Source organism: Onychostruthus taczanowskii, unplaced genomic scaffold (assembly GCF_017590055.1).
Source record: "Onychostruthus taczanowskii isolate IOZ18803 unplaced genomic scaffold, ASM1759005v1 scaffold7, whole genome shotgun sequence".
NCBI classification, from domain to species: domain Eukaryota; kingdom Metazoa; phylum Chordata; class Aves; order Passeriformes; family Passeridae; genus Onychostruthus; species Onychostruthus taczanowskii.
In genome coordinates this window covers 5318103-5345061 of record NW_024504786.1, presented here as the reverse complement: position 1 = coordinate 5345061, position 26959 = coordinate 5318103, and positions in this window count along the sequence as shown.

Below are 26959 nucleotides of genomic sequence, written 5' to 3'. Positions count from 1 at the left end.
CTGCTCTCTGACAGGAAAGCTCTGTTAGAGGAGAGGTGTGACAGGCAGTACAGTGATTGTGTTATTTTGGTGAAGTCACTTCGCCATGTCAAACATAAAATCAGATTTCCCTGAAAACTGCTCACTAGATCTGAGCACAGTTTTCCAACTTTCAGTTTAACAGGAGGATCAGTGCAATAGGAAACACCATTTTGAAGGGAATTGTTTCATTTCTTTTGCAAAATAAGACTATACTAAGATTTTCCTGCTGTTTACTCAGTAGAATATACTTTTGATTTTGGCAAATACAGTTCTTTCCAACTACATCAAAACTCAATTACAAACAAAAAGTAATCACCAAAAAAGGGCTGATGCAAGCACATCACCACAGTACTGAGGATTTGGGTCAACAATTCTCCAAACCCTTTGCTTGCCTTCTCCCCTGTACAGTTATTTTTTCACCTTTATTACCTGCCACTGCTAGATGAGAAAAGCAAGAGTTTTATTTGTGTTGTGGTGACACGTAAGAGCTCATCTCATAAATGGACCCCACTGTTTTATGTTATATAAACCTCACAGTAACACATTATTTCTACAAATGAACACAGTTAAAATTCTAACAATTGGTCTCACATTGATCTTCTCCTTCATCTCAACCTTTCCCATCACCGAAAATTGACTAGGATATAAACATGCAAAAGCAGAAATAAAGATTTTTAATAGGTCAGATCCCTAAGAACTGGAGCAGCTTGGAGGAGGTCAATAGAGTTGTACTGATTTACAGCAGCTGAATATGCATCTGCAATGGCATACTGGCCCCATATGTATGTATGGGAAGAAAAATTGCTACAAAAGAAAAGGAAAAAAAAAATCAGCAATACTTTTGTAATGTTTTACACTAATCCCTAATGTAAGCAGCTCAATAAATGTTTTGAATCTCTACTGTAAGAATATAATGAGTAGTAAAAATTTGGGATGTTGTTTTGATGTAGTAAGGTGGGAGCTCTTAGTGAATCAACTTTAATTCTTTCAGATACTGATGGTTTACTTACCAAGGAACTTAGCTTGATTTTGAAATAAATGTGGTCATTTAAAACTACTTCGGTAAAAAAAGTTTAATGACAGCTGAAAACTGAAAAGTATAAAAGATGGAGATTCAATGAAGAAAGCATTTTCTCCTTCTGCTTTCCAGGTTTAGCTGATGGCTAAACAAGTGCTGTTTTCCAGGACTATTAGTTATTATCCCATAACAAATTGGTTGAGTTCAGCTCCTCATATGGTGGAAAGAAAAATTACATAAAAACTCCCAAATAAACTCTGGCTGTGATGAAAGTGGTGGCAGAGCTCCATCATTTCCCATGTTCTCAGCTTGCTTCCAATCTTCATAAACTCACTATAATGGCAAAAATTGAGCAACAGAAATGGTGGTAAACTGTGGACTGCCAATTCTCTGTTATCTCATGTCCTAAAGTCACAAAAAACTGCAGTGTTCACTCCTGATGTCTAAAATTATCAGCAACAGGAACACAATACAATGTGAGAGATGAGGACAAGAAAAGGATTATTTGCAGAGGTTTGGATTTGGTCATCAGTGAAAAACTGTTCACATGACCACCAACAATCTAATCTTATTTTCTCAACACATGAGGAAATGATTCATTATCTAATCTTATTTACATCATGAGTATCCAAGTCATTCTCTTACTCTCTTTTTTAATCCTTAAATCCCAGCTAAATGGATTATGCCAGTACAATTTGTGTTTTGAAATCCTACCTCTGATTGCCTTCTGGGCAGAAATAAATACCATCATGTGTATTCAGTCTAAACTCTGGAGTCAAGTCCTCGTGTGAGCTAAATTAGCAGAGCTTTGTCAGATGTATAGCAAGTTGCATCTACTTTATTTGTTTACAGCTATTGAAATATTGGCTCCTAGCGTAGCCAGAGAGAAATTCGGGACTCTACAGATATTTTCTTTACCACCTGAATGTAGTTAAGCATCATATTACAATAATTTTTTCATAACTATTAAATATCTATAACAATTAAAGTCTATAACTATTAAATGTACATTAAAAATAGCTCTCAATGGCACCCTGTCAGTACCCAGGTTGAAATAAAGACAGAATGTGAAGTCTGAACAGCAGAAAGGAGTAGAGGAAGACTCTAGATGGCCAATGAAAAACTTTATAGGTATATCTTCTCTATTTTTCTAAGCGACCAAGTTATCCAAACAACCTGGAATATGTCCAGTCAAAAGGCATACTTTCTCCCGAAAGTCTTCATAGTAGCTTTGTTCTCAGAGGACACAGAATATTTTTTCAGAATACAATGTCTAGTTACAATAGAAAATCTCCAGGGAATTCTGGCCCATGTTTTTAGCCCTTGTAAATCCTCTTCATACCTTTCTGGCTGCACTTGTTTGCAAGGATTCATAAGAAATGTGGAAGCCACATTTTTTTACCAGTAGGTGCAGGAGGCAAACTGGTTTAGTGAATGATGTGGTGGCTGCTCCAGAAATCACCTCTGTCCTTCCCTCCAGCTTATTTAAACCCAGGCAGGTCTCCTGGCCATGTCTGAGGATTTGGTCATTAGGAACTTAAGTCTAATTGCTGCCTAAAAGCATTGCCCTTGCTTCCAGTAAAATGGGATTACAAGGAGCTTGTCATCTGAGCCCTTTATTTTGTTATATGGTCTCTATGACCGTGGTTATCCAGTGCACTCAGCATTTACAGGGAACCTGTCATCAGGGAGAAACTGAGGCAAAGATAAATTACATGACTTGCCCTGAAACTGAACTCAATTGAACTCAAACTGAACTCAAATTTCCTAAGTCCCAACCTGACAACTACTGGAATCATCTGTCACTAAAATAATAAGAAATTTAGAAAATTGTATGCTCTACCCATTCTCCTCTCTACTTACCTACTATGGTGTTTGACTTTGTTTCTTTACTCTGGAACAGTATCTTATAAATTTTTAAGAGCAAATGTCTGGATTTATGATAAGGTTCATAATTCTGAATGTGTCTAAATACAAGGTTCCATGAAATCCTAGGAAGATTACATGACAGAATGTTTGAGGGAAGAAAATTAGGCTTGGCTTTGTCCAGAAAAGAGGATCATCCATATTTAACTGGACAGAAACTTTGTCCGCATTATAGATGAATTGTGAGGGGTGTTGGTTGGTTGGTTTGTTTGTTAGGGTAGTATTTTATTTGAGTATTTTAGGAAAAATAAAAGTTTGTACCTCTGAGAAAATCAGACCAGCAATTTAGTCAGTATTTTTAACATAACCTATATCCCTACTCTGCTATCCTCAGACTGTCCCTTTCAGTAATTCAAATGATGCTAAAATAGGGCTGGTCATTGAAACTCTGAGAGATTTATGTTTATAGAATAGCTTTGATAGTGCTAATGTAAATGTGAAGGGCATAAAGGAAGCATGAAATATAAAGCAGAAGAGAAGACAAATTCCAATTAAATCATCCAAGTTTTCAAAAAAAAAATCACTGATTAGTTTCAATACCTCACTTCCTATTACAATGTCCTCTTCTCTTCACAGAAAACTAGTGCATACACAGTAAATAATGTTGTATTAACAGAGATGCACTAAACTAAAAAAAATATGAGTTGGTAATGAAGTAGTTAATGAGAAGAGGAAAAAGCCCTGGGTGTATTTGGCTGATCCAGCTCATGCTCTCAGTTCAACAGGCAGCAGCAGAGAAGGTTGGTAAGATGCTAGCACACATTTAGAAAGAGGTATATCTGTAACAAAGCCAGTAAAATTACATTTTTACTATGTAAGACCCTATGGTGGTAGACCAAATCTGGAATATAATGTCCAATTTTGGTCATGAGACAGATGTAAATAAAATGGAGAAAGTACAGCAGAGGGCAACCAACATGATTAATGTACTGGAGAATGCTGGCAGAGTAGCTGAGAGAATGATGAAATGGGAATTATTTAGCCTCAAGGAAAGGTGATTAGGAGGTGAACTGACTGAAATATTTAAACTACCTATGGGTTATTATAAAATTAAGCTTGAAGGTGAATTTGAAATTTTTTGACAGACCAGAAATAAGGGAGGCAGGATTAAATACACATTAAATTAATGTCCTCACAGGCCGCTGGGGTACACACATTGGCTGCGTGAGATGCCAACACGTGGAAAATGCAGCACAGGCTTTGTGCTCCAACGTGTGGGCACACAGGTTCTTTGAACAACCTGGCATTTCTGGTAGGAGCTGCAGGCTCAGCCAGTGACAGCATCAGCAGCAAACTCCCTTCTGGGCAGTGAGATTGCTCAGTGCAGGCCACGTCCATGTGGAGAGGGGCTGCCTGCTCCTTTCCACACCTGCATAGTGGCTAAAAACCTGGATCCCAAATGGAGCAGTCAGTTCCCTGCCAACAGCACTGGTTTATGGGGTAACACATTCTGCATCACTGCTCTGAACCTGGGGGGAATTCATCCCAGCTGCCTTTGGCCACTCCAGGCAGGGCAAGGCACTGACTTTGAGCTGGTCCCCTGAGCCCCCACTGCAGGCACTGGAGGGAGGAAGAGGAACTCAGGGGCCTGGAACACAAGCCCTGTGAGAAACGACTGAGGGAGCTGGGGGTGATCAGCCTGGAGAAAAGGAGACTCAGGGGTGACCTTATCACTCTCTACAGCTCCTAAAAGGTGGTTGTAGCCAGGTGGTCTCTTTCTCCAAGTAGCAATGGACAGAACCAGAGGACACAGTCTTAAGCTGAGCCAAGGGAAATAGAGGTTGGATATTAGGAAAAAGTTTTTTGCAGAAAGAGTGATAAAGTACTGGAAAGCCCTGCCCAACGAGGTGGTGGATTCACCATCCCTGGATGTGTTTTAAAAAAGCCTGGATGTGGCCCTGGATGCTAGGGTTTAGTTGAGGTGTGGGGGCTGGATTGGACTCGATGATCTTGAAGGTCTCTTCCAACCCAGTGACTGATTCTGTGAGTTCTGTGAATTCTGTGAATTCTGTGAATTGCCAATGCAGAGCTTCCTGCCTGTTCTAAGGCAGGTGCCTAAGACAAGTAACATTAATTGCTCTCTGGAGGTGTCTTTCTCTTTCCATGGTCTCTGCTGGCAGCCTCACATGGAACCAGGCTGGAATCCCAGTGCTAGGTACCTTTTTGGCAACCACTGCCATGATGCCTCTGAGCGGGCATGAAGAGGAGAGTCCATGAGCACACAGAAAAAAACAGAGGCTACTGAGAAGTGGGGGCCAGAATGTAGGTAGATGGTATTGAATACAAGATTTAAGTCCCCAGGGAGAAGTGAGGGAGATGATGAGGAGAGGTAAAGAGTTCAAGCTCACTTATAGTCATTCAGGAATCTGGGAGTTAAGCAAAATTTTTGATGAACAAACAGTTCAGTTTGTCACTGATGGATGAAGGCTCTGGATCTGCATTGAGGCAGTCCTGACATGGTACTTAAACAATGAAGACTAAGAAAAATAAACTCTACATGAACAAAGAAATGAAGAGGACACAGTGGCTATTAACAGTGAAATATGATGGTTTTAATTAGCAAATGCTAATTGTAGGACTGGATATACAGTGGAATGGAAACACTGAATCTCAGGTGGAAGTAGGTGATAGCAAAATACTATTAATCTGAAAAGGTATAATGAGAAAAACAAAGTAAGAGAAAATGGAAAGGCTGATTGTTCCTTCCAGCAAGAAAATGTTATTATCAATAAAAAAATTAAGTGAAGCCTATTTTTTCTGTATCGGAACAAATTTTATACAGTATGTACAATGCTTGAATTATATGTTTTTGCATTAAGAAGCCTAAAAAGGGATAATATTAATTTCCAAAATAATATAGACTTGAGTAAATCATGGAAATCCAGTAATACATTAAAAAATTCTGTAGATTTCACAGCAGTGGTATAAGCAGGAGAAGGGGAACATAAGATGGAAGAGCTAGAAAGTGAGGTATATGTATATGTTCAAAACAGAACATAAATGTGTACAAAGATTTAAAGATAACCAAAAAATGTATCAAGCAAGATTACCAATTTTCACCATTTGAAAACTATGTTAGCAGTAATTGGGAGGGAAAAAACAATAGCAGAACCATAATTTCTGATGGACTGTCTCTATTTCAGACTCTGTTGGGTTTACACCCCACCTGCGTGGGATGCAAGAGGATCATAATTGCCATGGACTTTGTTTCCAAAAATGAACAAAGCTGAGCAATAAAGCACACAATTAAAATTCAGTGATCATACCATTAGACCTGAAATATTTGTAAGGAAAAGGCAGTAACATCATGTAATGCTGTTATTACAGACTCTAAAAGAACATATAATAAATTTTAAAAATGTCTTGAACAAAGTGTTGAACAGAAAAGAGATTACAGTGTACTGGTAAATATTTAAGAGAAGGTAAAGATGATAAAATCAAAATTAATTCCATCAGAGCCCACCAGATTGCAGCTGAAGAGTTTGGAAGCTGCATACAGTTTAGCTGAAGCATAAAATCACAGATAAACAGGAGTAGTCACAAATACTGGGAAAAAACATTAACATTAGTGTCTGCACCATACCAAATATATTGATTTTTTTTAAGGTAACATAAAATGGTTTTATTTTACTGGGTGGAAACATAAACTGAATGTGAGGAGAAATTGCAGATATTGGGACTATTTACACTAAAAAAAGACTGAGAGGTTATGATAACAGTCAAAAAAAGCAGTTTAACAGCCCCACTCAGTTCCTTGGGATTGTTTTTGTCCTTCCAGAAGTACAAGGAAAATACAATGAGACTGAACAGTTGCAAATTCAAAAACATTAACTTGATAACTCTGGTACTGCTACCTCACCAAGACTCTGAGGGTAAACTGCAGCAAATAGGCAGTATGCACAAGATAATTCTTTTCTTTCTTTTTTTTTTTTTTTTTCTTTTAAATGGTTTGGAAGCACTTTGCTTCAGAACCTGCACCCTTCTTGACCTTTCAGGACTGGTAGGAAAGGATGATGGCCACAGTTATCCCATAATTGCACCTTTGCCTGCAGGAACTGTCATGGATTGTTGTTAAAGGATTGGACAATGCAAATCCTTGTGAGTCAAATTGGGCAGTCAAATCTTCTTTGTGTGTGTTTTTTAGAAGGGACTAAAGGACATCTTAGAGAAGAGGGAAAGAATCCATCCATATTTCAAGCACTAAAATTGCACATATGTGTGTGTTTGTACGATGTATGCACATTTAAGAAACACGTGGGTTTTGCTGCGGAAACATAATTATCATGGACCTAAAAACATCTAGACGGAAAGATATGACTCCTATCCTTACTTTCACCTTCCTATCAGAGAAGAAGGATGATGAACTGGCTCCTTTTAATAGCTCCAGAAAAATGGCAGCATGTTTCTGCTCACGCACTGACAGGGAAGGACTTGGCTGCTTGAAGAAATAGTGGTTGCCAGCTGTGCTCTGAGTAAAACTAGGGTTGGTCTGATAAAACTGCCAGTCCAAGTGCAATATAGGAAATGAAGCCTTGGCAATATCATGTAAGGAGAGGCTGAAAATTATTTCATATATTTTATCAAAACTGAACTCTGAATATGGTATGTGTCTGCAAGGAGTGGAGGCTAATAACAGGGTGCTTCAAAATCACAGACTCATGGCTGCGTGGCCCCTGGGACAGTCTCTTATCTTTCACAGGACCAAATGTGAAGAAGGTGTTGGTGTAGCAGCAGTTTTCTGTTGCTCTGTGCCTTCAGGAGGAGCATGTGAGGGGACATCGGTACAGGAGACACCTCCTGAAATGCTGCTGGGACCTGCAAGGCTTTGCAGCTCATTCACACAGACAGTGATGCAGGGAGGGATGGAGGCCCTTGGGTCCATGGGCAGAGTTTTGGAGATTCTCCACCCTCCCATGCCATTAACCTGCAGCAGGATAGGAAGGATGCCAGCTAAACACTGTGCCTCAGTTTCCCACTTACAAATGAGGACAGCAGAGCATTTCTGTTGTGTAGTGTAGGATAACCCTCACCATTACAGCCTAGAGTGTGTTCTGATATCTCAGAAGTAAACACAGATGAACTGCACAGCATTATCAGTCTTAAAATGGCAAAGCAGAACTTAGGTTGTTACAAGCTTTAGCCTTTTCCTCCCACTTTGCTTTCCACTCAGAATGCCCCAAACACATGGTGAGGACATAACGCTGCGATGGCAGCTGAGGAAGGGCCAGTGGGTACTCAAGTGTGGCTTTGTCAGTTTAATAAACTGCTGCTCTTGCAAAAATGGCTGCAGTCTCTAAACTTAACCCCTGAGAACTTCAATTATTTTATCTACCAATCTTTTGGATTACTGACACCCTCTAAGGGAAAAGCTGTTGTCTTGGATTAGCCAAAGCAGCTGCAATGCTGTCTTCCTTAGAGACGGAGGATGACTTAGCTGTCTTATCCTTGGAAAATCTATATAATCCGAAGATTAATCCAGAAGACCCTGATCTCTTTGCAGCAAAAGGCCATTCCTAACAAACTGCTTTCTCTCTAGCAAAGCTAGCTCTTCGCTTTCTCTTTCAGCCTAGAGTAAAAAGAGCTGTAATTGTCCTAATAAAAGCATTTTAGTGTCATGGATAGCAACTGTCATAATACAATTTCTTGCCTAGATAAAATTTATCCAGAGAATAAAATGGTTCCTACATTGCTTGCTATGGAAAAAAAAAAAAAAAAAAAAAGAGTTAATTGCTATCAGTTAAATGAAAGCATGGAGGAAACTGGATGAACTGCTTTCCCTTGGATCTCCTAAAGGTGTCTTAGGCTACAAAATACTTGGTACTGTATGTGTGTTGACTTTAAAATCATTGTGGGATACAAAATAATGCACATTGCCTCTCTGAGCTGCTTCATTAGCCTGATTTACCTCCAAGGTTCCTCTTTCAGGCAAGTCTGCTAGTCTTGCATACAAAAGGATCAGCCAGAGAACTCTGCAGCGTGAGCCGAGCCTTTTGTCCTTCCAGTAAGAGGCAATAAAGTACAAAACAAAAACAAACCTTCCCTACAAAACTAGCCTGTCAAATTAGCAGGGCATTTCAAATACAAAGATCTCCAAATCCTCACTTCTGCTCTGTTTTAAACAGAGGAGAAAAACCTTATTTAGCAACAAAACACAGTCCTTGAGACACACGGCTTTTAAAATACCTAATCGATCAATCTCTCCTTTCCTCTGTCCTTCTTCTAAGAGAGAAGATTGAATGTAGTTTGAAACGAAATGTCCAAGAGAGCTCATCTGTGTGACAAAGCGAAAGCCAGACCTAAAGCAAACAGTAAAAGCTGAAAATGTCTCTGCTCCTCTGGAAAATGTAGGAAAAGAGGCAGAGTCCTGGGGCAGGGGGTGGGAGCTCCACGGGCTGTCGAGGTGCGCTGCAAATGAAGCCACATGAAGTGTCTCACCTGCCCCTACCAGAGACTGTGGGACATTGCAGAGTGTGACCTTTTGAAATGTACATAAAATACTGCAGATCGTCTCCTCTCCTGAGGGCATCTGTAGCATGAAACTGAAGGTGGCCTCACAGTTGGCAGAAAGTGTGCGGGGCTTTCTGTTTACATTTATTTGTGTACAGACACTGGCTTGTTTGCTGCTTCTTTTCTAAATTACTGCCCTCTGCATTTCCTTCATTTTACATGCACTGCTGTTAAATCACTTTTTTCTGATAAATATGGAAACATGATGAGTTGAAAAAATCCTTCCATGTCAATTCTGCAGTTCATATTCATGCTGAGATTGTATCTAATTTTGAAAATCTTCACACTTGTGCCCTGCCATCATGTGTAATCTTTTATGCATGGCTACCTCCACTGCTGCTGAAGCAGTTGCTATGCGACAGATGAACCTGCTCCGTGGGGCCCTGACATTAGTAAAAGCAAATTGACCACAGGAGCACTAATCTAGCATGAAAAGCAGTTGGTGCCGTGCATTTCCTAGAGAAGGATTACCTAATCAACAAGCAAAACCTCCTTTTAAACGTGAGCTGAATTACCTGGGTCTGGATTTCCCTGTTTCACACCTTTTTGCTACACCAAATTGTCCTGAAGAGTGAAGCCTGCAAAGGTGCATTACTCAAGAGGAACAGGGACTCATATCAGATTCTTCAGCTCTCACCCTGGCCTGCTGGCAAATTTGTCACCTGGGCTGATAGTTCCTGTAACTTCTTTCTCCAAGGTTACCAAAAACTGGTAATGAAGACAAATAAAGACAAAAGATGGCCAGACTACAGTGAATGTCACCCTCTTAGTACCTCACAGATAAACCACATGAGCTTTAAGCATCAGAGAAGGGTTATATGAGAAAGTGATCACCTAATGCACATGGAACCCAGGGTATAATGCCTGCTCAAAAACCACCACAACACACTGCTGCCATTTTTTGAGAAAGTGATCTCAAGGGAATTATACTTTGCCAGCCAGATCACTACTAACATCATTATTAGTGATTTAACCCTGCAAGTACTGGCAATTTTCTTTGAATCCATCACCAAACATATGATTATATTAGAGAAAATGAGTCCTGACTCACATAAAGGTTCTGCTGACCTCTATCTGGATTTTTCTGAGGAGGGTAAAGCTGATAATCTACTGTTTTCTCCTAGAGGTAGAAAGGCTTTTTAACCTTTATCTTGCTACAGGAGAACAGAGTTGTTAGAAAACTTCACTTCAAAAGCCACTTTTGAAGAGGCAAAGGTTTGAGGGATCCAAATTTGCCCAACTGAGGTGTCTGCAACTTCGTTACATCCCAGTGAGATATGATTTTTTTTGTATAAAAGATCATCCCCCTGCCCTCCTGTTTCTAGTGTGGTGCACAAAAAGAAATCCAACAATCCAGTGTGCAGTGCTCCAACATGTTGGAATCATGCACCTGGATGTTGCAGAAACAGCAGCTCAGGTAGAACACCTGGGAATGCTACAGACAAGCTTAAAATCATGCCTTGACTGCATTTTGACTGCACCCAGTTTGTACCAACAGCTCAACATTCTTACCTCTAAGTGTAGATAAAGAAAGAATTTGGTGACATCTTCATGGGGATAATACTGGAAACTGTTGCATCATAACCCTCAGAAAAGGACTTCAGATAGGAAAACAGAAATCACCTCTTACAAAGTCTTAATCTCTTCCTTAACTCTTTGTTTTCCTCAGCTTGTGAACACAACAGCAACCACAACAATACTTGCTGTTCTTAAATTAATAGTTTCATTTAGTTCATCAAATGAGTTTTATTTCTAGTACTGCTACTGCTTGTGACTATCTCTTGTTAAGGCTCATGGTACAAGGGTTCCTGACTATTCACCAAGTGAAGGGACTTAGTGGTACAACTTCCATTAACCTTGATAGGATCCACACAGCTAAATCCCCACCCTGAATATTTAACCTCCATGGTCTCTGTCTCTTCTGGTCTGTATAAATTGCCTTGAAGAGGAAAATAAATAAATGCATCTATGCTGTCTTTGGTGCAGTGCTTAAGCACAGCTGCACCTGTGCTCAGGTGGGTCCTGCCCCACAGCCCCTCACTGTACTTTTTTGACATATGCATTGAGTATGAAGCAACCTTTGTACCACAGAACCCCAACCTGATGACTAGAACTTGGTGTCCAAAACACTCTGTAGTTTCAGGCCAATCTTCACTTCCATGTCCAGGCTTTGCTGAGGTTGCCACGTGCTGTAAATCTGTTGCCACCCGAGTTCTCATCCACAAGGGGCTGGACAAGTTCAGCTGGTAATTCTGTGGTGTCCTTTAACTTGCTAGTCAGGGCAACAAACATCTCCTACAAACCAGGTTCAATATTCCTAATGAAAAGCAAAACTTCTGCTCTGCCTAGGCCCTAGGTTGGGCCTCCTACTGTTTTCATGACCAGTTTAAGTGCATCTTTTCTTGCCTCAGGTTTAACTAGTTCTTTTCCTCCTTCACTTCCTCCTTCACTTCCACACGTGTAAGCATGCACACAATTCAGTGTCTATCCTTATGAACTGAAAAATAACACTCATCTGGTCTTGACTTGAGCAGACTCAGCAAGATTTTCGGCTGGGTGTTATGGCCCAAGGAGAAGAGCTGTGCAAGCCAACTCTAGTTCTAGAAAGCTGTAAAGGTGCTTCAGCACATCCTTCCACCTGAGCAAAGTATTTATGCATTGCAGGGCACTTCAGTGGAGCTTCAGGGCTACACTGAGGCTGCTATTTCCCGATTTGAGTGCACCATCTGGACGTAGGAGCTTGGGCAGGTGCTAGCTCAAGGCTTTCTTTGCTGTACTTCAATACACAGAATAGACACATCCCCACTTGTCAGGCAGGCTCTCCCCCTTGTCACCCACTGTCCTTTCCAGCACCTGTTTCAGCTTGACTTTGTTTTCCTTGAAGGAAGATTATGACAATTATAAGGGTGAGATTGTTATGAACTCATCAGTGTTTTGTACAATGGTCCTAATAATTCCCTCTTTCTCCTGGAAATACCTGCCTTAATGGATCCTGTGACCACATATGGGGCTTCTGCCCATTCATGTTAATTTAATCTCTCCCATTGTTCATCAGAGCTCTTTTCCTGCCCTAACAGCCACTTCTTTTTTTGGAGCAGTGACACAAATTATCATTAAGCAGGGCAATGCTCAAACCCTCAAGGGCTACAATTAGGTTTCAAGGTTCCGTGTGGGAGGACTGCACCAGAATACTATAATCCTTTCTTTATTCTTTAATGATCATTACACTCTCTATGTATTAATAAAACTCATTTCCTATCCTTCTGGATATGCAAGACAGAAGTAATTAAAACAAAAATTAAGAAGCTTTTTTTGTATATAATAACAACAAGGGTCCAAGTTCAGTTTTCAGTAGAGCTCCTACAGCTTGATTCTGTGCCCAAAAATGTCATTGAAAAATCTCGTGGAATCACAGAATGGTTTGGGTTGGAAGGGACCTAAAACATCATTTGGTTCCAGTCCCTCTGTCCCAGGTAGGGGCACCTTCCACCAGACCAGTTGCTGAAAGCCCCATCCAACCTGGCAGGGAACATTTACAGGGATGGGAAACCCACAGCTTCTCTGGGTAGCCTGTGCCAGGGCCTCTCCACCCTCACAGGGAAGAATTTATTCCCAATATCTAATGTAAGTCTACCGTTCTCAATTTAGAGCCATTGCCACTTGTCCTGTCTCTCCAGACCTTTCTCCAAAGCCCCTCTCCAGGTCTCTTGTAGCCACTTTAGGCACAGGAAGGTGCTCTAAGGTCTCCCTGGAGCTTTCTCTTCTCCAGACTGAGCAATCCCAACGCAGCCTGTCTCGACAGGAGAGGTGCTCCAGCCCTCTGCTGATCTTTGTGGCCTCCTCGGGACTCACTCCAGCAGGTCCCCGTCCTTCTGTGACCTTCTCTCATATTTTGGTGCTCTGAGAGTTAAGTTTCTGTCCCTTTATGGCTTACCAAGGGCTGGGAACACAGCTGGGAACAGAAATGCATGAACTTGAAAGTCAAAGATGGGAGGAGAGGAGTGTCCTAAAAAATTTGAAGCCCAAACTTATATGTTTTCTGTGATGAAAACTAATTATAAAATCAGAATGCATTACCATAATTGTTTATATCTGTGTTTTAAGGAATTTGCTGTCTTCTGAATCTAATAAACGAAGGAACTGAAGCTTGACTGCTACAACAGTTTTTAATCTGTTTGGAAATTAATCCAAACAATGAAGAAATGCTTTCCAGTACTACAAGAAAACGTTACAGTAAGGAAAGAAAATGGAAGGGAAAGAGAAACCTTTAAAGAAAGAAAGAAAAAAAAAGAAAAAGAAACTAACAAAACATTTAATTATTATCTGGGGATAATTAGGGACAGAGTGTTCCTGCTTCTCCTGGAGTGGAGGGTGGGAAACAAGGCAGAGGAAGCATTGTCTTTGGCTCTTTGACCCCACCCATCCCTGGCAGATGCCATACATTGATCCCCAAGGAAGGGGGGAGCCAGGGGCCCTTGTGCACTGGCCAGGAGGGGTTGGCAGGTCACAGATGGGGTATTGTGATCCCACCCCTCATAAAGACTTGTGAGCTCCACTGTGTCCCTAAGGTCCAGCTGCAAATGAATATGGTACACTCCTGGCAAGCTAAATGTGAAATATTTGTCAAATATCACCATCTCTGTGTTCTCAGCCCTCTGAGCAAGGTATTCTTCAAGCACCTGCTCATACCTCTGCAGCTGAGGCAGATTAATTCAAAGGATAAAACATCAGATAGAGAATAATTGCTTAAGAGCAGCCAAAGCAGACAGAGTTTTAGCATAACTATGTTTAGAATTAGCACAGATCCTTCATCCTATTCTTGGCCATAAAAGAGAAATTAGTCTATTTCCCACATCTCTCACTTCTACAGCTGTTCACCTCATCACATTGTGCACAGAGTTGTTAGAGCTGCCGCAGATTAAACTAGTTTTTGGCAAAGATTGCAAGGTAGGCAGTTTTCTGTCAGATGGGGAGGACTGTGTAGGAGGTTAATAATATCAGGCACACCCAATGAGAGCAGTCATGGCACAGAGGCCAATAAAAGCCCTAAAATCAACAGCACTTTTTAAATTCATCTCAACCCAATTTTTCACAGACATGGTCAGGAGGCTTTCGTTTGCTTCCTCATGAGAACCTGTTTGTATCACCTGAGCTCAGCTAATTCCTGTAGTTCAGGGTCAGCAAAGTCTCCAAGACCTGAATGAGCAAAGAGAGCCAATAAATGGTGTTTTTATCCTACTCATGACCTTCCAGGTGCACACACAAGTGCAGCCTGTTGTTAGTGTTGTTACCTGTGCTACACCTGCACAGGGCATCAAAACCCAGCTTTGGTTCCTGCTCATTTCATGGTGCATCTCCTCAGCCTAAAGCTGAGTGTCACTGATCCCATGAATGGATGCTGTGGCTCTCAGTCCAGTATTAACACCCTCTTAATCATCAGCCAAAAACAGTAAACTCAGCAACTCCACACTGTAATATTGCAGGGAGTGCTCCAAAAACTCTCTAAACAAAAGTTCTATCTCTGACTCAGAAACAAATCCTCTGACATTTTGTCTGCAGAAGCCAGCTAAAAATATCCTTTTAATCATGATTTGGCCAAAATAATCTCTAGCAAGGGTGAAACAGTGCGTGTCCAAGCCTTGCTGTAGAATGAATATGTCAGAAGTGCAGCTGGGTGCCCAGCTGAGGCAGGGCTGGGTGCTGAAGGCAGAGGTCAGCTGGTTACAAACAAGGGAAGCTACAGTGGGGTGGGGTGAATTTCTCACATTTTCTCAGTGTAAAGTTCTTTCCCTCTTCTCTTTTTGAGGATGAAAGTAGCATTTGTGACTTGCTAAAAAAAAAAAAAAAAAAAAAAAAAAAAAAGGTAAAGCTTGCTAGAGGACATTCAATTTCTAATCCAGCTTGTGTGCATCTCCCACATATTCCTGAATTTTCTGTGTCAATAGGTGTTTGTTGTACTCCTGTATGGAATCTTAAATAGCTTTATAACACCAACTCCTCAGATGTCTCATTACTCCTAAAAACCATGTTGTGTTAGAAGTGCTTGCTTTCTTTCATTTTGGTTTCAAGATTTAAAAAGGCAGATGCTAGAGATCGATTTTCAGTTTTTAAAATACTCCACTCCTAAATAATACAGCATCATGTGCCTCTTAGATGGAGATCACAGTTTGGCCGCATGCTTAACTGAGCTGCTTTCCTTGGGAAAATATCACAGCTGGGATGTGACCTGCTTCAAATCCCATGCTATGGATCTAGACTTTGATTTCATTTCTGCAAGAAAGCAGTCCACCTCAGTTTGTTAGCCCTTGGAGCAGGATTTATGTATTACTCACTCAGGCCAAGCACAGTGTTAGCCCTCAATAATAATAATGAGTTGTGAAAGGAGTTCATAACTGGATGTGTGAGATAAAGAATATTTGAAGAGCAAAGGTTGACAATATTCTCAGGGATAATGGCATTATTTCAGGGAATCTCTCTAAGCAGCATGTCTGAGAGGAATTTGTCCCCCACAGACCACAGTGCCAGCCTGCACCTACTTTAGTTTCCCAGCCATTATCAAACCAGCATTTCTTCTTCAAACCCTTTGGAACCATAGTCCTTCTGAAAACACATACTCCCAGAAGGAGTTTAGCACTCAAATAAAATAAAGTAATTAAGCATAATAAAATGAAATATGAAGGTAACAAAGCCAGAGACTGATTAGCAATACCTACGCAAACCTTGCTATTCAAAAAGTGCTACAGATTTTGTTGTACATTCTTCCTGCTAGGACAAGTGCTTTGCAAGTAATCACAATTCTGCTGCCTCAGGGAACGTGTTTTCAGCTGCTTCCTGCTCAATATAGTAAACATCCGAATCACAGTGGAAAAAATTTCAATCAGAAATCTCTCAATTTTCACAAATTTCTTCCAGGTGCTCTGCATCGCTGCTCACAGTGTATTCTGCATGCTTTAATGAACTGTTTGTTGTTGCTACAACAAGAAGCACTGGTGTGAGGAAATGAACTCCCTGGCATGGGAAGCAGTACTCTTCTGACCTCTTTCAGCCTCTCCATTTTTGTATTCTCATCAAGAGGTTTGTACACTGAAATCAACGTGCACAAACTCAAAGTGTTTGAATCATACATAGACATCAGCTTTTTTCCTCCCTCCCATTTTCTTTTGTATATCTTCCTGTGCCTGTAAATGCCCAGAAAAACTGTAGAGTATATCCTTTTGGGTCCCAATTAAGATTCTGAACTGCTGTTCTCTGTATGATAACAACCTGAAGTGCTGACAACACGCTACCTGTCAACAGGCAAATGAAGGCCAACCATCTGTTCTACTATAAATTGTCTCCATTACTCTCAACTTGAAAATCTGCTTTAAAGACTCCCCAATTATCTAGTAACCTGAGCCAAACGATGTAGTGTTATTTTAACTAAAATCGTCATTGTATACAAGAAAAATAAACATAAAAAGCTCTGAACAAAGAAAGATCTTTGAAAAGTTGGTTTATATCTGATTTTGTGTGTACAGCTCTGATGTTTGTGCTGGAGCAGCTCAGAGTTGCAGAAACAAAAAGTATCAGATTGCTGCTGGTTGAAATCCTGAATTTCAATGGCTAGGGAGCTGGCTATACCTTCCTACTCAGAAGCTTTTTTTCTCAAACAGGTTTAGTTTGATTTTATTTCAGTTAAGTTGGGCTTGCATCTAGTCCCAGAATCTTCATGTCCGAAAGTAAAAAAACATCAAAACCAAGCACTAAAGCAAGGGTTCAGCTTCTGCCTGCTTACCTGTCCATAGAACATTCCCTGCTCCTCAAGGGTGTCTTCAAGCCCTTGTATTGTCAGCTGGCTTCTTTCTCTGGGACATTCCCTGCTTCTTAAAACTCTGAAACCTCAATGTGGAGTTTAAAATGGGACCCAGTACAGAATTTATATTGTTATAAATTAACAGATGCACAGAGCTGGTAATCTAGCTCAGATTTCCCCTACTCAGTAAAAACTTGCATCAGCAGCTGGGGCAAGAAAGCAGGCCAGTCTTAAATGCTGCTCAGGGGATTCATCTACTGATCACATCCATTGAACTGCATGTAACAGCACTCAGATTTTGAACACAGGACCCGTTTACAGGATCCATTTCACACACAGAGCCAGAGAGCTCCGTAGACTTCCTATGTACAAAGAAAATAGATTTTAAAACTGTCCATAGTTTTTAATGTCTAGAGATTACAGATAGCAAAGGTATCATTGACTGAATGAAAAATGATAGAAAAGTAGGTGGGCTTAATTTGCAGATGCAAGAAATAGGATATGGGATTCCACCTGCAGGCATCTTCAGAACCATCTTAGGGTGCAGGTGGCAAATTGAAGACAGCAAAGAAGAAATCCAAAACAGGGAGACACAGGCATGTAAATGTTTTTGTCATTGTGGTGACTTTTACAAGGCCATTCACGTGTATAAGGCCCTATTGACAAGAAAATGGTTGCAATTTGCAGTACTTAAATGACACAGAAACACTCCAAAATACTTAGCAACGAAACAACGGTACTTGATCCCATGCTATGGACCCAGCAACATGAAATAACTGCTTTTTATACAGCCTTGTGTTGGAATAACAGTTTGTGCTCGATGGTATTTACTAGGGAAGTTAAACACAGAGAAGAATAAGATGACACAGTTGCCTTCATTATGAATGGCTTTTTGAAGGTTCATATTTCTTCATTCATACAAAAGAAAGGCAGGAACTTATAGACTGTACTAGATATTTCCAAGAAATTCAGAAAATGAGGCAAAGGTTAAAAACTGAGTAAATGACTCCAAGTCATCAGTGTAACACATAACTGAATCAGATCATTCAACACAAGGTGCAGCCTTCAACAGGGGTACAAATCTGTGCTTGTGTCATGACCCTTGAGATATTGTTTTCCATTTATGCACTTTATTTTTCCTCCTACAGATTTCTGGGTAAAGGAAAGTCTGCCTCCCCTTTTGATATACTAAATTATTTTGGGTTTTGCTGGCTGGCTGACCTGATGGGAGTTTTGGGTTTTGGTTTAGGTTTGTCATTCTCCTTTTAAAAATCTGCAGCCAAGATTTTGATCCAGGGCAGTTGTGTTTGCCTTTGCACCAGCACCACCAATCTGCACTTGCTGCTGGCTCTCACAACTTTCCACTGGTGCAAGTAGTCCTAGGAATTAGCACACCCAAGTATTTCCAAAGAGTAGAACACAGAACTGTTTGCATTTCTGCCAGCTTCCTGCCGCATATAATCTGAAAATATGCAGATTGCTTAAATTAAGTTACCCACTCTGGCATCTACACCCAGTATGTATTCCATGAGTTTTGTCATACCCAGTGCAGTGGAGGATCTATGCACACACACTTGGGCCTCTGACCACCTCCCTGCAGTCTGGAAATCCTCAGTGAATGGTCAGTGAGTACAAGATCTTTAAGTAGGCGACTCACTGAAGAGCTGATCCACCTCCAAATAAATGCTGTTACTAACTTCAGCCAAATTGGAACAATATCACATTATCTTAAATTTAGAATTACATCTGAAACAAATCTGGAGAAAATATAGGCAATCTATCCTATTAAATTTGTACCAAAGTCCCAAACCAAGGACAATCTTATATTATGGAAGAGAAGGCATGTGAAGAGCAACATTTCTCAATGTCTCAAACCAAAAGGCAAAATCAGGCACTAAATGTAGCCCAGGTTAGATCTCAAAGCCAGACCTCTCTGCTATTCCACACCAACATTCAATACTCACATCTATAGTCATCAACTGTTTTTTTTGGTGGGACAGGGGGAGGATCTCCAAAGATAAAAGTCTAAACAAATAAAGCCAAGAACTTGTTTGCATCACACAATTTCTCATTCTGTGAGCTGCAACTACCTCGTTTCTTGTTGCTTCAGTCAGGAACAGATCACAAAGGACCTGGGTACCACCTTCTATGCAAGTATGTCAAAACAGCAATCCAGCAAAAAGTGAAATGCGTGATATATAAATACCTATTAGCTGATGTAATGTACAGGAGGGGAAGGAGGAAATGTATATTCAACTATGTGACAGGTATTCCAAAGCACCACATAATTAGCTTTGTTTAGTTATTTTAATTTTGTTTTTATTGGCAAGATGCAGCATAAAAAAATCCACTAATTAGATAGGAAGTTCCCCTAAAGACATCTATCAACGGTTTCTATTAATACAGGCAACTGTGAGTAAGTAGGTAGGATGGAAAGACATTCAAACCAACTTTTAGTTAATTAAATTGAGGTCTGGATGCAAAATACTTTTCCCCCATCAACAAATGTTCAGTCACATTTCTTAGAAAATTGGTGTGAAAAATAATCCTAAATCTAGAGGAACCTGTCAGAATTTTGATTTCCATCTACTTTGTTTCTCATCACTTCAACACAGTAACACCAAGTATATTATCTCTATGGCTTGCTGAGCTCCACAGAGAAATTCACTGTCCCCAGCAGTAAGAGGTGTGTATTCACCAATTAATGTTGGGTTTTGTTGGGTTTTTTTTATTTTTGTTGAGGTTGGGATACCAGGTATTTGAGATGACAGTTTATGTTTAGGTTTAGATGTTTATTTTTTAAATTTATGTTATAGTTTTAGAGTAATGAGTTTTGTAGTTTTTTATTAATAAGGCATAAAATGGTAAACTTTTTTTTTTATAAGGTGTTTTAAGGTTAAACTATTTAATTTAAAAGTGAAACAAATTATTTTTATTTTTAACTTAATCATTAATTATTCAAAGTCCACAATGAGGACATTTTTGTTTAATTATAAAATGCTACTTAAACTTATGAAGAAGAAGGGTGTATGATGTGTAGGGTGGTAGAACTTTTTTAACACTTGCACTCCTTGGCCTGACATAGTTACAGATTAATAATAATGGAAGCGCCACCAACTGCTGAGTCTGCCTCCTCCCAGACAGAAAACTCAGATCTTTTTTTTATTTCCCTTGGCTAAAAAAATTTACACAGACCTTTTGTGGTACCCAGGCTGGCCAGCCAGCAGTTGGCCACGTACATCTGAGGGCTGCTGGTCACTTAAGGTTCAGTGGTGCAGGAATGCATCAACAGCCTCCAAGGAAAGATTCAGATTGGGTGGGTTTCAGAAGTACATGGCCACAACCTGGAGACAGTGTAATCTGGTTCTGATGAAGCCACAGAGCAGCAGGGAGGGAAGCAGGGCAGCAGCAAATGACTTAGCACACATTCATTAAATATTTGGAGTCGTTGTGCTGCTCTGCCTGGGCAGCCCAGCAAGGGCAGAGAACAGCCACATCCTTTTAATTTTTTAGGCTGGAGCAATCCTCAGTGAGCCCTTTGTGTGGAGCCTGTGTGGACACCTGGCGTGGTGTTAACACCACAACTGGAGTGCACAGCTGCAATTCAACCCCACTGAGCCTACCTGGGGTGTTTGCCTGCGTGTGCTGGGAGCAGGAACCTGCTGGGGCTGGAGAGAGCAGGCAGGATGAGCATCACCTGGCAAGAGCAGAGGCAACACGGACAAGCACCTAAGCAGCAGAGGTAGTCACGGATTCCAAGAGTCCCTCCCCGGTTGTGGGCAGGTCCTGGGTGAGCAGGTAGCCCAGCATGGAGTCTGGATCCATCTGGAAATCTGGGGAGTGTCTCCTTCCCACACAGAGCGGGGGTGCCTGCGAGCCAGGCGCAGTCCAGCTGCCTGGGAGGGGAGGGATGCAGAGCCACTTAGAGGAGATTGACAAGGCAAGGTCTGCTGAAGGACAGTCAAACAGAGCCTGTTCTCCCTGCAGATCTGGTACCAAGGTGAATGTCCAAGCTAGAAAAGAATCCCTGCTTTAATTCCTGCTGAACACAATGCAGGTAGCATGAAAGGAGCAGCTGAGGAGTGAATTTGATGAACAGACACAGCACACAGTGCTCTGTGTAGCATTCCTCCTCACATTTAGAAAATAACTAGATCTCATGCTTATTTTCATTCCCTTCTCTATATCTAAATTCATATTCTTTACCACCTGCGTGTGCAGAATGGAATAAATAATGATTACCACTGTGATAGAGAACTACTGCTAAAATCCCAGTAAGTCATCAAATGGTTGTTACGTACAAAGATAATGCAGTCAATAGTGAGGCTTTTTCAGCAGGGTTAGGCAGCAACACTATATGTGCATGTTTTATTAGTTACAAAAATGGGTATTTCAGTATAAGCACCACATGTAGATCAAACTGACAGACTCCTTTGGGATTAAGCCCCATCGCCTTCTGAATGCAAGACAAGCATAAAACCACTGCAGCAATGGGGAAAAAAAAATCAGCTTGAAAATAATTAAACAGCAAGGCAGCCACCCATAATGATATTCAGCAGAACACATTAGGGACAGTTTGCTGGGAATGCACAAGAGCACTCCAGTTGTTTAATTAACATTGAAACGGCGGTTCCACAAGAACTAAAAATCCTGTTAATTTATGTGTCTCTTAATGATGCTCATTTAAATACTGTCAACTTTTCTCCAGTTTAATATTCATGATTTTTAGTCATTAAAACACCACTCTCAGCTTGCGGATTCACCGAGAAACACAAATTGTTTGATGATGATGTCAGTTGTTAAAAAAGTTCTTTTCCCCTTAAAGTGTAAATCTCTCAATGCTCATCACGAGGGTCATTGTAGTCTGGTCTATAAATACCATTTTTATCATTTGTATAATATAATAAACCACAATGTTCTCTCTCACCTTCAAAGACAAGCCCTGCTTGCATAGTCAGGAGATATTTATGTAAAGGTAGCTATCTTTTTATGACGGAGCATCTCAGCTGGTTAATGTAATGGCTTTATATATTGGGATACTGGGCTCAAGTCCCACTTTAGATTATAAAAACTATTTTCATCCAGGGTAGGAAACATTACATTAAAGATAATTTTAGTGCTGGGTAGACGCTTGCAGCTGGATATTAAAAAGATACTGCCAATGTAGGCAGAAGTCAAATTTTGACCTCCCCAGAATCAGTAAATCCATGGTCTGAATGAACACTTGGTTCCATGGAACCTTTGTTTACCCTGTCCTTTCCCTGTGTTGGCAAGTTCAGACAGTCTCCAATGCTGCCTCTTTGGCAGAAACTATGATGGAGCCTCCTGTGACTGGGACTTCTCCAGAAAAATGTTATATATTGATCTTTTATGGTCAGATAAAATACATTAAGGTTTTTATAAATTGAAATATTATGGCTTAATTGTACAGTTAATCTTTTCAATGCATAATGAAAATTTAGATTTCAAAGAAAAGATGAATATTTTCAGCAAGACAGGGAGCAGGGCATTTGGAACAGAAGTACAGACAGCTACAGATGGACATTTCTTCCCTTACAAGGGCATTTCTTCCTACCACTTTTGTTCTAAGTACCAGCCCTTAACACCTTCTTAATTCCTTCCTCTGATGATGCCATGTTTTCCAGGGCAAGGTATATTATTCCTTTTATGCTTCTTTTTAATACCCAAACAATTGGAAGTGCCTCTTATTAGGTACTTCACTTTTTTCTCTAAGTGGATTGTAAAAAATATTAATAAAAGACACAGGTTCAGGCTTAAAAGAAGTCATATACAAAAAAAGCAGATGAAATCTTGTTAGCACTCCAATTCCCACTGCATACTTTTAAGACCTAGCTGAGTTCCCTTCTCAGGGTTTTTTTATTATTCCTGTCAGATTTCCAGTACACATTGAAATGCAACAGTGCCATATAATTTTTCTGAAAGACAGTTTGTTTGGCATTTTAGACAGACATCCAACACAACAAAATGTACTTTATTATACAGAGAGAAAAATATTCTGTGAACCAGGCAGCACAGAACTTACACTACCTGATTAGTAGCAAAGCCAGTATTTATCACCTATTTCTGCTCATTTCAGTTTTTGCATTTTATTCTTTGCTTGTTGTTTCATATTTACAATCTGCACTTCAGAACTAAATATCTTAATGTGGTTTACCTCTGAAAAAAACAGTCATAACTAGATGGTCTAGACATAATCTTAATTACAAAAATGCTATCCCCTGTCTGAAGTGCTTTTTATGCAGTTACAGTTGCTATTTTCTTCCAGAAGCATTTCAATTAAGCAAGTAATCTGTATTAACTTATTGTGTACACATTTTAATGTGATATACATTATTTTCAGCATCATTCATCCCTGAAGAGATCTTTCTATTTATTTTAGTAGTCTAAATGTTCTTTTTTTCAGCAAAGGATTCTTTTTTCATTATACCTTATGATGGCCTAATTATTAAATGCAATTCCTTGGGACCATAATTTTGGGATAAAGCCTGATACATAGTTCTAGCATGAAATATATGACCATTTTTATTCTGCTTAAATTCATAATAGATTTTCTCCAGTAAAAAGGCGTTATAGCTCCAGACTGACCTATGAATGGTCTATGCAATAACAATGTCCCTGCTGCTTTTTATGTTTATCATAGAAAAAATTACTAACACCTTCATTTTTAACTTTTTTTTTTTTTTACTAAGAAAGGATGCAAGTCTTAAGGTAAAATATGTTAATTCTACCTATGGCAACTTCATCTGTTTACATCATTACAGATAAATTTGAGAACATAAACCTAATATGATAACTTACACAGCTCTTCCATTTTGGTATTTATACTTCCATATCCAACCCTTTTGACATTGCTTTCAGGAGGCACTTGAAACTTAGGCATTGCCTGTAAACTGGTTCCCATGTGAAAGTTGCCATTACATTAAATTGGTATTTTGTATAGCCAGCATGAAGTAATCAGCATATGATATCTATTCCCAGTACATTTATTTACTAAACTTCTTCAGTGTCCCTAATCTTTGGCACTAATGGTTCAATAATTAAACAAATTATAATGAACAGTCTTCTCTTGTTCCTTGTTTTTGAAGCACTTGAACCCAATGCACAAGGAAAGTCGTTTCACATGCTAATTCAATTCTGAAGGCATTTTTCATGTTTCTCCAACATCCCAATTAAACACAGAGATCCTACCAAGAAAAACAGAACACTTTCTCTGGATCTATATATTGCAAAAAAGCCTCATTTTCAGAATCTGTGATATGCTAAATGTCTCACAAGAATTTATTGCACTTACCTAAGGGAATTCTTTTCCTAAAACACAGATTGGTTTGCATCAGCAGAAGCTTTCTTGTCTCTATCTCCGCCAAGACTTAGTGGAAAACCTTTGGCTCAGGAGGGAGGTTGGTTAGGTTCATCCTGGTTTGGAAGGAGTTTCTAAACTATTTTTGAAGCGGGGAAAGTTGTCAGCTAAGTATTCAATTTCCATCAAGGAAAGAGCCCTCTGTAAGAAGGAAGGTACTTGTGTCCCAAATATTTCAGAGGCATTGAGTAGATCATGACTCTTCTCTATTTTTAATGTACCTATATCACGTTCTTCAGATGTTTTGAAACCCTGCAATAGATCAGCTGACCCCCCATGTTTCCATATTTATTAATATGCATTTGTGCAGAGTTATGGCACCTGCATTTTACAAATCTCTTCATTTTGCTTGACTTTGTTTCTGAGCACTCCTTGTTCTTGTAGCTGTCTTAGATCATCTATTAAAATTAAATCTGGCTGCTAATATGTCTAACTTCTTCCCTACGGAGAAGAAAAAATGGCAAAGGCTACTGGTGTGCAAATAGAAGTTCTTTCTGGGTTTTGGCTCTTGTTTATGTCTGTAGTGGCTCTGTCTGAGAATGGATGTTTCACTTTTTTCCTCTCATGAAAATCTTTCTCATTATGGCTCCTGCAAAGCAGAAACTTGTTGCTCTAAGTCTACATTTGTGTCTATCTCATGTTTTTCCTAAATCCACTATGCAAGCAAACATATATCCCTTTATAATTGCTTTCAAGGCCCCTTCCTAGGATTCTGAAGATATATTCTGTAAGAGATTGCCCAGCATATAATTATTGTGTGATTTTCTGGTTTATTCACACTTTCTTTCAGTACTACTTAATCTCTCTCTTTTCCTCTGACATGGACTTTATTTTTATGAATACCAATGCACAGTCAGAGATACTGCTGTTCTTATTCTAATACTGAGAATCTCACATAATAGACTTCTTGATATCAAAATTAAATCACCTGGAGTACGTCTTTTGAGAGATTTAGAGAAATAAATATATTCTGTTAAGTCATAGAAATCTTCCAAAGTCCATCAATTCTGGGCTTTATAAACTGATTCCAACATTTAAGCTTTTTCAGTGAAGCTCCTGGAAGACTTGTTTACGTATCCTGGGCTGGGCTGATGCAGCAACAATTATCTGTGAATCCAGAGCTGCTGCAAGCACTAATCAAACACTAAAATTTTATATGGGTAAACATCAGTGACAAAGTCATCTTCCTTCTGCATCTGGTTTAAAACTTTTGCAGTCCAAAGCTACTGGTACAGGCATTAATAAAACCACAGTTTTTAATAGCAGCAAAACACTTCTATAGCGAGCTCCCTATGGTTTTTTGGTGCCATCAATTTTTTTCCTTCAGGTGAGCTTCCTGATGAGTCACTCCCCACAGTTCTGTGTTTCACTGTTTTTGATTTGTGCTTTACTGAGGTTTGGTTTGGTTTGGGTTTTTTTCTTTTTGAAAAAGGGTATTTTTGATTGCTTGCTCTTGCTCCATTTTTAAAATCTGGTGTGCTGATTTCTGTTTTTACTCTTCCCATATTTAATAGCAATATTAAGATTTATCTTTACTTAGTAGTATCTCTTCATTATGCTTGTAGGGGTTTTTTTTTGTATCTCCATGTCTCCTAATCAGACTTCTGATTATATTGAACATTGTACCAAATTATAGCAAAACTTGAGACTATAGGTTAGCCCTATGCTACATTTTTGCTTTGTTCTATGTTTTGTGGTATCCACATTAGCAATGGCAAACTTTCATAATGTTTGCTCTTGTAGTTGTTACTTGTTATTTGTTGGAAATTTGTTTCTTAAACTGTATCTTCATAATTTTAGCGCAAAACTCATTAAATACATTTTTTTTGCCACCAAGGCAGTATTTTTTCACAGCACAAGCACAGTGTTTTATTACATTCAAAAGGCATATGAATTCCCTTTCTCCTATAGTTAATGAGCCCTCAGGTGAAATACACTTAACTTGGGTCTAATCAGTGCCTATTTTTTCTTGCTTCCAGCAATGAGGTCAGGAACTTTTGGACTTCCCCTGGCACAGAGAAAGCATGGGTTTGACTTACTTGATACATATTTAGGGTTGTTGAGAACTCTGGAGCATAGTGCTCCTATGGAGATGTTTGCAGATTTGTGTTAATAAAGTCCCCTTGGTTGTGCTCTACTGTTGTCTCTTTTGATGTCCAGAAAACTAATCACTATAATAATATAACTATGCTATGCCTGGATGACTTCATTTACTGCCTCCTCAAACCCTGATACTTTCTGAATTTTATTTGACTATAATAATGCAAAGTTTTAGGCACCTGCTTGTCAAACGAGTTGTATGTCTGTGGCCACGTTT